Here is a 10,487-nt window from a genome sequence, read left to right on the forward strand (position 1 = left end):
TACCCCAGCTGCAGCTCTGGGAGCTCTCCAGGCCAGATTTGCAGGGGCTGTAAATCATGTCCTGCAACTTCAAATGGGCCAGGTAAGTTCAGGGTCACACTCTTCTTCTCTAATTTCCTCTCCTGATGCTCAAGAATGCAGGCGAGTTGGAAAACCAGCCAACCTGCAAGGCTACCGTGCTCATTAAACCCGGCACCGGGCCAAGCCTCAGCAGAATGACAGACGCAGCAGCCACCGGCTGCCTCCCTCCGACATTCCTCTGTCCTCCAAGGGACTTTGCTTCAAGGGGGATGTTTTACCGGCAGGCACGAGTGAATGACAAATTGCTGCTTATTAGATGAGCATTGCAGTGATGGGCACAGAGCAGGGAGGATCCAGCACTGCGAGGGCTTGGCCCATCTGGTCACTTGGAGCAAAGTGAGGCCACCGCATCAGACTGGTTGTGTCTGGGCCCCATTTGTACAAGCAGCAATGCCCTGACAAATGGACAAAGGGGTGTCTTAGCGCCATGCCTAGGACCATGCCTTTGACCAGTGAACCTCTGCTGGAGGGATGCCAAGGATCCCAGGACCTGGGCACAAAGCCCAATGGGTATGCAGTGTGCCCCAAGGGCTAGGTAATGCCAGCACCCACATCCCCTCTTCCTACTGTTTATTAATAATAATAATACCTAGATCCTTTCATCCACTGGCCCAAAGCACTTCACAAGTCGCTGCATGATCTTCATTTCACCCAGAAGAGCCATACCCCATTGGAGGATGCATCCCGCAGAGCCCTCCCAGCCCGTTTGTGACCGCATGTGGTGGCCATGTGACAAGTAATATCAGGAAAGTACTTCAGGTGTTTGAGCTGTCTTTATTGCCCAATAATAACTGGGCAAAATCAAGCTGTCTTTATTGTCCTATAATAACTGGGCAAAGAAGGAGAAGCCTTGTGACTGGTGGTAGACCCGGGATGTGATGGCTGGTAGAGCACTCAGCAGGCAGCTGGCTGATGACCCATGATTTGGGCCTCACAGCTGGGTTTGGCTTGGCTTTTCCCTGTTTAAAGAGTATTTCTCTGAGGGCAGGGCTTTTATTGACTGGCCTCCTGGGGAAAAGTGGAGTCAAAATTCAGGGCGGTTCATTAGCATGGCCTTCAGGCTAGGGCTCAATGTCTCTGCACATGGCAAGCCTCTCCTGAGCTGTCCCCAGCACTGATCCTCCTCCCTGGCCATGAGTAGGGGTGTCCTCCACACCACGAAAAGCTCTTCCCCCTTAGCATTGTCCAGTTTGCCAGCCCTGTAGGTACCAACTTCAGGGCCCATATCTATAATATTGGCCCTTGCCCACTAAAGCCAAAACTAGGGACATCGGCTCCCTTCCCTGGAGCCTCTGAGCAATGGTAACAGCATCCTGCTATCCTGGATCAAGGCTGGAAGCCAGTCAGCAACCAAGTGGTCCTGTAACCCAGTCTCCCCCATTCTCCATCCTTCATGACAGGACCTAGAGGCAGGCCCTGAATCAGGGCTTACTTGGGGACAGAGACGGGACACTTTGCAGCATACCCACCCCGAGCAGAGCTGCAAATATACCTAATGGGATTCTCCAGATAGCTGGATTGTCCTCTCTCATGGTGAGGTCAATGCTTAACACCGGTGCCAGGCCTGGAGGATGTAGTGAGGCATCCTCTCGGTGCCCACAACGTCCCGCAGGGAGGGAATGTACTGTAATTGCAACAGTTCTGCATGAATCAACAGGGACACAAACCAGAGCCTTCCAGTCCCATGGTGGAGAACAACAACAGCCAAAAATGTCCCGTGCCCTTGAGAAGGCAGCGTGCGAGTAAAAGTTTAGTCTGAAATTCCTGTCCCTCCTCTGCAAGTTTAGGAACGGCCTTGGAAATGGGGAGCGCATGGGGGCCGGTCCAGGCAAAAGCACCAGTGGGAGAGAGGAGAAGGGAAGGCAGAAAGGAAGGCGGGGAGGGGTTGGGGGAGAAGGAAAGATGAGGGATAAACATATCCCAGCTGATAAGTCATCGGGCAGGAGGCGCTGGGAATGTGTGCTGAGATGGACTGACTGAGGAAGCTCTCTGCTTTAAACCCCTTCTTTAAAGACTGTTAATATAATGTGTGCATTGTATTATGCCAGGTTCTGCACGTGCACAAAGAGAGAGCCCCAAAGGGTTCACAGTCGAACAAGACAGGAGAGCCAAAGGCAGTGCCGTGTTTCCCCATTTCAGTGCAGAGAGATGAATGACACGGTCTCCAAAAGGTCTAGGCGAGCTCAGCTTCCACGTCTGTCGATGCACGCTCAGTCTTTCTGCAAAACGGCCCAGAAGGGACTTGCCCATAAACCCGGCAGATGTGCGTGGAACGGCGTCCAGCTGATCTGAGTCCCTGTTCAGAGCCTCAAAGTCAGCTTTCACCTCCTGGGGACCGCATCCTCCCTCCAAAGGGGGTTTATAAAGATGAACTGAGCTTCCGTGAAGGAGGAGAGTATTACATCCCGTGCATTAGTGCTGAAAACACAGACCCAGCCTTCTGCATAGGGCTCACATAGCATCTCTTCAAATAATCTGTTGAGCTTTCTAGTGGGTGACAACCGGGCGCAGCAGTCGCGTGGCTGTAGCTAGGCTTCGCCAGCTGTGTATAATCAGTAAACCCGAGCGTTGGGATCCTGTTCCTGGGGCTATTCATATGATGCCTGTGGTGTGAACAGAAGGATGAAGTGATTTACTCCTATTTATCTGCATGAGTCTAGTAGAGTGAAGGAAGGAGCTACCAGCCCTGCTTGCCCAGCCTCTGGCTTAACCACTAAGGCGTTGATCCCTCCATGACCGAAGTTGACAGCAAAACTTCCATGGATTGTCATGATACGGGATGAAGATGAAGTGAGCTTCATCGAGCCACCATGAAAAAGGAGAGTATTACATCCAGCGTATTAGTACTGAAAACACAGACCCAGCATTCAAAGCCACCGGCACCAAAGGCTGCCACAGACCCTCCAGCAAGAGCTCGGTTTGCCCCAGGCTCGTTCAGCACCTCTAGGAGTTATCCCAGTACGCTAGGAGTTATTCCTAGGTCCAGTGTGGGAAGTGGGACTGCAGCAAAAGAGCCAGATTTCAGAAGAAGCCTGGCTGTTTGCAATGCCAGAGGGGCTCCAGTGCATGGGCCACCGGCCACATTGCCATCACACACCCACAGGCCCCTCGGTTTAGCTCTGGTCTCGAAGCTGTTCAATGAACAATGCTTGTCACATCACTTCTTGCTATAGGAGCCTGGAGGATGGGGCCCCATCTTGCTCCAGCCTTTAAAACACTAGCGATTTGAGGATCAAAGAAATTAAAAAAGAAAGGGGAAGCTGCAGCGATGAGGCAGTGATGCCACACCACAGTCCCTATCTGTGAGGTTGTAAAAGCAGCTGGTAAGACCAATGCCATCATCATTGGGCTTCCAGTATCAGCCTGATCTGTGCCATGTAAGGAGGTAAAAATCACCTCCCTGCTCAGGCAGTGTCTTTCCTAGTTGCACTAGAGGTTACAAAGCCTGCTCCCGTTGGCAGGGTCTGCAGAGACCAGGTGCCCGTCCCAACACTCCCTGCGCTCCCACAGCACAGTGGTCGAATGGGTTGTGGTACCAGAAGAATTTTCCATGCAAAATGTCTAAAGCAATCTTTTTCAGTATTTTTTTTAAACTTTCCATGAAACCCCCAAAAGCAGGGTTTAGTTTGGTCTTCGGTGGGTTTCGAAACCGGTGCCGCTTGTCATTTCTTCTGCAGAAAGAACAGAAAACAATGCAGAGAAAGGAGGATTTTTTTTCTTCTGAAAGAACAAAGAAGGGCCAGTTTTCACCAAAATGTTTCCAAATGAAAAACATTAACCAGACTTGAAGCACATGTTACAGTGAGAGCAGTGCCCAAGTTGCTGTCTCTGGGTGCTGAATTTCAAAGGTGGCCCTGTTGCAGGCTGAATGATGGCTTTAATTTAGCTTTTCCAGGGGAATATTTCCATTGAAGATAAGAGGACCTGAAGTAGGCTCTGAAATCCTGGGTCCAAACAGACTTGAGCTGCATCAGGCTCCAAATCTGGACCTCCCAGGCTCAGCTCTACCTGCTCCTGACCTCCCAGTGAGCATGTTACCATCTCTTCCCCAACCCAGTCCCATCCCAGTGGCCAGACACTATTTTGGTTTACGGCTGAAGCCATTTCTCTCTGTCCTGTTCATCCCATCAAGATAAGCTATTTGTCCTCTGGTGAGGCAGATAACTGGGTTTTGCCAGATCACAATGAATCCTGATCTTCTCCAGCGCAATCAAGCACTTTCATCAGGGAGAAGGCAAGGGATCTACATTTGCTTTGTTCCAAAAAATTACCCAGAAGGAAACGCTATGATGAGTTGTCACATTTCCCATTTATCTGCAACTAAGATATAGCTGGTAGCACTATTATATAACACTATTATATAGCACTAATCCACAGCAGTATTATCACTAAGGAAAGATAGTTAACCCTTCCACGGCTGCGGTCGGCTTTTGCTTCCGCACTGCAATCTGGTGCTGGAATTCAAACTCGTGGCCAGATAAACCTGTACGTGTATTTTACCCTAATTACCAGGAACTGTAGGGTGCATCTCAATGATTTACAGCACACCAATGACCCTTTTTTCATTGGATCCGTCATTACCCCAAGAATCAGCAAACTTTCAGATAAGCCTTGTTATACTTTCCAAAGAGAGGCAAGTCTCCTGCCATCTAGGATTCATAATTAGCACAGTTCTGCTTTCCATCCAAGAACTAAGGCTTTGCACCACAAAATGCTGGGTTTGAGCCTCCGCATTGATGCCAAGGGGGCCAGATCTTTGGTTGGGGTAAGATAGCATGACCCCAGCGAAGGCCATGGTAGGCTGGTGTCTCTCAGCAGAAACCCTAGCCCAAATTCAAGCCTATTGCTGAGTCCAGCAGATGCAGGATAGAGCCCAATGAATGCTGAATGAAGGAGAAGGTTCTTTGGACAGAAAAACAAGGAGGAAGAGAGAGAATTGGTCCAAAATAAAAAATGAGAGGAGGAAATGGGAGGCAAAGGGAAAAGGGAAACATCCAATTTGTTAAGCACTTGTTTTGCTTCTGGCTACTGGGGGAGGAAGAGGATGGAGAGCCGCCGAAGACAGAGACAGCAGTATGCTTCCTGGCCTGACCCGGGAAAGGATCAGCTGGAGTGCAGATAACAGTGGAAACGATGACGGAGATGGAGCCTCAGCCATGAGCATAGCAGACAGAACAGCAGGGCCAGACAAGAGGCGACCAGGAGTTTCAAAGGAAGGGATGAGTTGGCTGGAGCCCCGATGGAGGGAGCTGCCGCACACGTAGAGACTGGTGTAGGTACAGCCCTTGGAGACCTGGGCGCTGCGCCTGGCTCTGCCATCCTTGCCTGGCTGCCCATGGGCACATCACTTTACCTCTATGCCCCTGGGTCCCTGTGGCCATTCAGACAGTAGGACACAGCTTCTTATGTTGTCTATGCAATGCCTCACATGGTGGGGATTTAACCTTGGATGCAGTCCCTGGGCTTTAGAAGAGTAGGGTTATGGGGCTGGAAGGCATCTCACGAGCCTTCAGCCCCAGGGTCTAAATCTACCTGGGAAAAGCTAGGGGATTACCAGACATCCTATTGTGCTAATATATCCACTAAATAATAAAATCCAGTGGCAAATTAGGTAAGAATCTGCCCCAACCCTTACCGCTTCGTTATCTTCACTTGTTTCCTATCATCTCGGTAGATGTCAGGCTCTCTCGGGCAGAGATTGTTCAGATGCCTGGCTTAGTCCCCGGGCATTGCCACAGCACAAATAAATAACTTCTATTAATGGGCAGAGACTTTCTAGGGCTGGGTCAGCTTTAGCTCTGTGTTGGCTCCTATGCAGGAGACTCCATGGACTCTCTTGCAGGGCGACCAGCCTCCTCACATGCCTTGGGTAGTCCAGTGTTGCCAACTCTCATGATTTTTGGCGTCGTTCTTAAAGTCTACACTTCAGGCATGTGAAAACCTTAGCTCTTTTATATATATAAATATATATATATATATATATATATATATATATATATATATATATATGACTTTAAGAACAATGCCAAAAATCATGAGAGTTGGCCATACTTGTATTCCCGTGCTTCCTTTGCTGAGATAGTCATTGCTGCAGTGGTTCTGGTGGTCAGTGAGCTGAGGGTGACCTTCCCCAGTAGTAGAGGCCCAAAGCCAGGGTTGGGCTTTCGGTCTACTGATTCTAGGCTCGGGCTCTGACATGATGCCAGTGAGTTTTGTATGCAGCCCTCTGGAGTTCCCCAGGACCTTTCACCGAACCTCAAAGTGAAGCACTGGGCATGAAATATGAATCTGGGGCAACTGCTTTGCAAGCAGCCCTTTGTGCTTGCTTTTAAATATATATATATATTACTAACCAATCTAACTTATCAAATGACAAAAAATCCTATTTAAAAAGGCACCCAATCCTCTACACTATACATAAAGACAGATACTTATCTTCCGTCAACTGTGTTCCCCTTAACCCAACTTGGACCCAAGGATCTTGCAAGGTCCCTTCCAGCCCGAATGTCTCGCTCAATGTCACAAGTCTCATGTTTTTTTCTGCTCTTCCTTTTCAGTTTCTGACAGGTCCTTTATGTTCCAGTCACTGTTAAACTTTTGTGTTTCTTCACCTCTATATCATCATCATCATCATCATCACCACCATCATCATCATGACTATAATTATAATAATAATTATAATATGATATACTATAATGTAATAATGGTAATAATCATAAACATAATAATCATAATAATGATTATGACTATGATGATGATGATTTTTCACCTCCTCTTTCCCCCCAGAACTCTGCATTATACCAATTTAGCTATCTTCTACTCATCCCTGCTATTAGATTTCAAATTTATTTCAAATTTGTTCTTGATTGGTAGCTCACGGAACTTGCACTTTCCTTCAATATTCAAAAAAGTTGCTCAGACTTCCTGGTTTGGAGCCAGGAGAAGATTCTTTTTTAGCAAATTCCAAGAATTTCCATAACATTTCCAAATAACATAAGAATTTCCATGCATTTCTAAGCAAGCATCCCTTTTTTCCTTCTCCCCGGTAGAACATTGACTTGATAGGACAACCTTTTCATGGCTAAATCTAGACCAACACTTTGAAACCAGCCGGTGATTTAGGGCTATAGCTTCTCTCCCAGGTTTTTGCAAGCTGTAATCCTCGCAGCGACTGGAAGATGAGCGATCGATTCCTTCTATGTCCTAAAGGAGGTTCGGGAAGAACACTAAGGGGTTATTATCTGACAGCTGACGTCCTTGCCATGTCTCCAACTTTCTTCCAGAACAGTTTGATTCTGGATACATCCACCATACATGGTTGAGCTTGCCCAGTGGACCACACTCCCTCCAAAACTATTTGGGTTTTCTAACAGAGTGTGTGAGAGAGAGCCAGTCTTATTGGACAGGTCTCTCAACTTAAAGAAGCCTTATGAGCAGATCCTATAGCTGCTAAACTACCATAGCAATGGCTGAGGGGCACGTGGATATGCATGACATTGCCCTGATCACATGTAGCTGCAGCTAGAATCCAAAGCCACGGTTTTTATTAACTGAACTAGGAAAGTCAGTCCTCTTAGCCAAAGCAGGCATGCTCTCGTCAATCTTATACATGGCCCAGCAACCACTAGAGGGAAACAATGTGCCACCTGGTGTGCATGTGACTTGTATATGGCTCTCAGTATTCCCACTTCCTTATTTTATATCACCCAGAAGTAGCCGTGGGCCCAGCAGACCTTACAAAGACATTTGCTGGCTTCAGCTTCGTCATCAGCATCCTCAGCTTGAGTCGCCCAGAACAAGAAGTGCAACCTTTTGAGAGCAGAGCACCTTGTGAACCGAAACGCACAGAAAAATGTCCATTGCAACCTCCAAAAACCCAAACCAACACTTTTTGAGAGCGGACACGAACGAGCATCTGTATGTGGATATCCTTACAGTCCCCACAACGATTCCACCTACAGGACCCGGGTGCAAGCATTTTGCTGACACGGCCCTCATCCAATCAAGGAGCATAACCTGCATCACGTGACTCAAGCTCTCAATCACGTTTTGTGACTTCTGAATAGAAAACAATCCAAGCCAGTCCACCGTTCTTGCAAATGGGCAAGTGACCCTTAAACTGAATACAGCCACCTCAGTCCTTCACTGGGCCATTCTGATGCAGCCAGGGCCGGATAATGATCCGTCTACCCAGCTTTGCAAGCCAGCATGGGTAACAATATCACCAGAGAGGCAGTGGCATGGGCTAGTAACCAGAGTGGACTTGGACACCTTGTATTTGGAGTTCCTGACCTGTGCGAAAGCTAGGGCCACCGGATCTTCACTGGGTTTATTATCACTGCTACCTAGATTAAACCCGGCAGGAATATGCCTCCCTGCACTTTAATCTCCCTTTCCAATTGCTGCATAGATGCGCTTTCAGTGCGACTTCCCTAGTTGCAGCTGAACGCACAAAGTGGACCGACGAGTCTGCTATTGCTTTGCGGTCCAGCCGTAATGAAATGCGCTTTTTCTGCATCGATCCAAAGGTCCCGGCCTCAATCCCCCCAGAAGAGAGATGCTGAAATGCAAGCACACAGGTTACAAATACCCACACCGTGCAAGGGCAATCCCGCGCAGAAATGGGTTGCCTGTGCTGCTGCCTGCACAGAGCTCACTCAAGTCTCCCAGCGCCCGAGAAGAATTCATACCTCCTGCGAAGCCTGATAAACCTTCCCTGCCGGCTTCTCCCCTTCCCCCACCAAATAAAAGTGAGCTGTCCTAGTGCTAGGATGCAGAAACCTCTTCCAAGCCAGGCATTACATCAACATTTCAGCTGATAAGGGGATGCACAATGGAGTGTTAGACTAATAGAAAAACACAGCTCGGATAAGGCCGGCTCCTGATAGCCTGGGTTGATGTAAAATGCCATTGTCTCTCCTCCTGTCAGCTGAGTCACTAAGTGATAGGGAATTCCAGCAGCCGCAGGCAATGCAGGGGTCAAAACCCAGGAGGTGGGTCCAGCCCTGGACACAGCGAGAGGGAGAGCACCCCGCAGAGGGGGGAACAGCTGGGCAGGAAAGAAGCCATTGAACGGCACAGGGGTGGGTGTAGGGGGAGGGCTGGCTTCTCCCTGGCTGCAGGTATGGAAGGAAGCTGAAATCCTCTTTGTGAAATGCCAGAAGGACCCTTCCCGATTGTCTGTTTTGCTCTCCTGCATAACACCAGGCATTTCTAGCTTTCTGTACCAAGCTGGAGCTTTGTAAGACTGGAACATGCTGAGTTCAGGGACCCTATCTAATTTTAACAGAGAAGTATGCCCTCCCCCCCAACACATGTGCACACACACACACACACACACACACACACATGCACGCATGCACATGTGCACACGCACACACAGACACATACATACACCCTCTGCCCTTTTCTATGCATCCGCTGGTTTCTCTGCCTATTTTAGGAGCCAGTTCAAAACCCATTCCTTTGCTTTACAATTCGCTCTGCTGCATAATGGCGGTTGTCTCTTTTATTCTCCTTTCTCTCACTTCCTCCGTTTGTCTCCCACCATCCTCCTCTCCACCTATTTGCACTGTGGATGCGGGTGCCAGACGCTTCCCGCCACCCCTGCACTTGCCGTGTCTCTGTCCAGATCTCCTCTGGGAAAAGCAACCTGCGTTTATAGCTGGTCCAATAAAACATATCGCCAAACAAGCTCCTGGACCATCACAGCTACAACATGACAATGCTACTCCAGATCTCACAGGCAGACTTCTCCTTCCTCCCTTCCCTGTACCTTCAGATCCCTCCCCTGTCTAGCACTGGGACAGCTTTGAGGATTGAGTCTGCATGAAGGATACCACCTTATGTGTATTGATCCAAATTCCTGTAGACTCCAGTGGCTAAATACAAGCTCAGATTTTAAGGCTCAAATACCAAGTACCCTTTTCACCACGGACAAGGAGACCTTGCACCTCACTTTTAAGTGGGGCTGCCCTCCGTACCATCCCTACCAACACCACCACCTCTAGTTCCTCCCAGCCAAAACTTCAGCTTCATCCAGTCCCCAGCGCAAGACATACAACCAAACGCAGAGATAGGTATCTAAATGGCTCAGATTTTCTCAAAGGCCTTGCCCTCAGCTCTGTTCCTCTCCGTTCTCTCCTGCTATTGGTAAATTCAACTGAGGGCAGATTTGAAGTAGAGGAGAAGGGCTGCTCTGTGGATTAGGCAGAGATCTCATTGGCAAACAGAGGAAGCCTTTGTGGGTTTTGGTGAACCAGTCTCTCAGCGCCTCGGTTCCACCGCTGGTAAAATGAGAATGGTGATAGCTCCAGCTTGTCGAACTGGATGATACTTTGGGGTGAAAAATGACTTTTACGCTGAGCTCACACAACACCGAGCAATGCAGCAGCCACAGCCAGCCC

This window comes from Alligator mississippiensis, chromosome 1 (assembly GCF_030867095.1).
Source record: "Alligator mississippiensis isolate rAllMis1 chromosome 1, rAllMis1, whole genome shotgun sequence".
In the NCBI taxonomy this organism is placed as follows: domain Eukaryota; kingdom Metazoa; phylum Chordata; order Crocodylia; family Alligatoridae; genus Alligator; species Alligator mississippiensis.